Here is a 2,606-nt window from a genome sequence, read left to right on the forward strand (position 1 = left end):
GAGGCAGAGGGAGACACTCCACCATAGGGTGAGTCAAGGACCCAGGCTCCTTCCACCCTGTGGCTCGGCCATCCGCTCTGCATTGAGCTCGCAGGCGAGGGAGGAGAGGCAGGAAAAGGTTTCTACCTCGATCTAGAAGTAACAGAGCTCCCACTCACCTCCTTGGGAGTAACAGGACCTGCTGTATAAGCAGAGGAGGCTAGGAAATGTAGTCCCTGGCCAGGCAGCTGCTGCTTAGCAACATCTCTATATCATGGTAGGGGGCACAGGACTTTTTGGTGGACAGTTAATTGTCTCTTTCAAGGGTGGCACAAGGTTTTATTGCTGAGGTTTTCATTGCCTTGCTCTGTGAGACTCTGTTAGTGCCAGTGTTTGATGAATGGTTGTTTTCATAGCTGCCAAGAGCTGTTGAGTAAGAATGTAACTGCAGACAGTCATTTCCTTGCTGTGTTTGTCCAACAACCACTGTCTCACAGCTGGAAAACTCATTACTCATGAGTACTTCTTTCCCAGGTACAAGAACATAAAGATGTATTTATTGAACTTTTTAGGGCAATGACACTTCACTGTTAATCCAAAAATCTACACTGGTCAAACGATGAGTTTAAATACCAGGGAAAATCCAAATATTAAGGAGAATTTAAAGATATATACCAGTCAAATATTTATTTCATTTGTCTATTCATTTTTTTCTTTCTTTTTTGTTTTGTTGCATCTATTCATTTTAAAAATGGAAACCTAATTCATATACCATAAAATTTCACATAACAAAGTTCCGAGTTTTATTTTTTCTTTTTATTAATTTTATATTAATAATATAAATATATTTTTATATTCACCAATAATATATTTATTAATAATATATTTATCAATAACTTATTAATTTAATTAATTAATACTAAATTAATTAATTAATTAATTAAGAGACAGAGTCTTGCTCTGTTGGCCAGGCTGGAGTGCAGTGGTGCGATTTCGGCTCACTGTAACCTCTGCCTCTCAGGTTCAAGAGATTCTCCTGCCTTGGCCTCCTGAGTAGCTGGGATTACAGGCACCCAACACCATGCCAGGCTAATGTTTGTATTTTTCATAGAGATGGGGTTTCACCATGTTGACCAGGCTGGTCTTGAACTTCCGACCTCAGGTGTTCTGCCCGCCTCAGCCTTCCAAAGTGCTGGGATTACAGGCGTGAGCTGTTGCACCCAGCCAAAAATTCCCAGTTTTAAAGTGCACAATTCAGTAGTTTTCAGTATATTCAGAAGGTTGTACAACCATCACCACCATCTAATTCAAGGACATTTTCATCACCCCAAAGAGAAACCCTGTACCTGTTAGCAGTCACTTCCAGTTCCTCCCTCCCCCAAGTCTCTGGCAACCACTAATTTACTCTGTCTCTATAGACTTGCTTATTCTGGCTGGGCGCGGTGGCTCATGACTGAATCCCAGCACTTTGGGAGGCTGAGGTGGGCAGATCACCTGAGGTCAGGAGTTCAAGACCAGCCTGGCCAACATGGTGAAACCCCATCTCTAGTAAAAATCCAAAAAAAAAAAAAAAAAAGGCCAGGCATGGTGGCTCACACCTGTAATACCAGCACTTTGGGAGGCCGAGGCGGGCAGATCACGAGGTCAGGAGATTGAGACCATCTTGGCTAACACGGTGAAACCCCATCTCTACTAAAAATACAAAAAATTAGCTGGGCGTGGTGGCGGGTGCCTGTAGTCTCAGCTACTCGGGAGGCTGAGGCAGAAGAATGGGGTGAACCCAGGAGGCGGAGCTTGCAGTGAGCCAAGATCGCGCCACTGTGCTCTAGCCTGGCTGACAGAGCAAGACTCTGTCTCAAAAAAAAAAAAAAAAAAAAAAAAAATTAGCCAGGTGTGGTGGCAGGCACCTGGCAATCTCAGCTACTCAGGAGGCTGAGGCAGGAGAATCGCTTGAACCTGGCAGGCAGAGGTTGCAGTGATCCAAGATCATGCCACTGCACTCCAGCATGGGTGACAGAGCGAGATGCTGTCTCAAAAAAAAAAAAATTTGTTTATTCTGGACATTTTACATAAATGGAATAATATGTGGCTTTTATGTCTGGTTTCTTTCACTTAGCACAATGTTTCCAAGGTTCATTCATGTTGTAGCATGTATTAATAACTCATTTTTTTTTTGTCTTCCAACATGATCTCAAGACTCATTTTTTATGGTCAATAATATTCCAGTGAATGGATAGAATATGTTTTGTGTATATCATTCACTAATTTTCAATTTTTCTTTTCTTTTTTTTTTTGAGACAGAGTTTCCCTCTATCACCTAGGCTGGAGTGCAATGGCGTGATCTCAGCTCACTGCAACCTCCGCTTTCCAGGCTCAAGTGATTCTTGTGCCTCAGCCTCCTGAGTAGCTGAGATTACAGGCGTGCGCCACCACGCCTGGCTAATTTTTGTATTTTTAGTAGAAATGGGGTTTCGCCATGTTGCCCAGGCTGGTCTTGAACTCCTGGCCTCAAGTGATCTGCAGGCCTTGGCCTCCCAGAGTGCTGGGATTACAGGCATGAGCCATACCGCCCAGCCTCTTAAAATTTTTTAAATTGTAGTAACATACACATAACATAAAATTGACCA

This window comes from Macaca mulatta, chromosome 9, assembly GCF_049350105.2.
Source record: "Macaca mulatta isolate MMU2019108-1 chromosome 9, T2T-MMU8v2.0, whole genome shotgun sequence".
Taxonomy (NCBI): Eukaryota; Metazoa; Chordata; class Mammalia; order Primates; family Cercopithecidae; genus Macaca; species Macaca mulatta.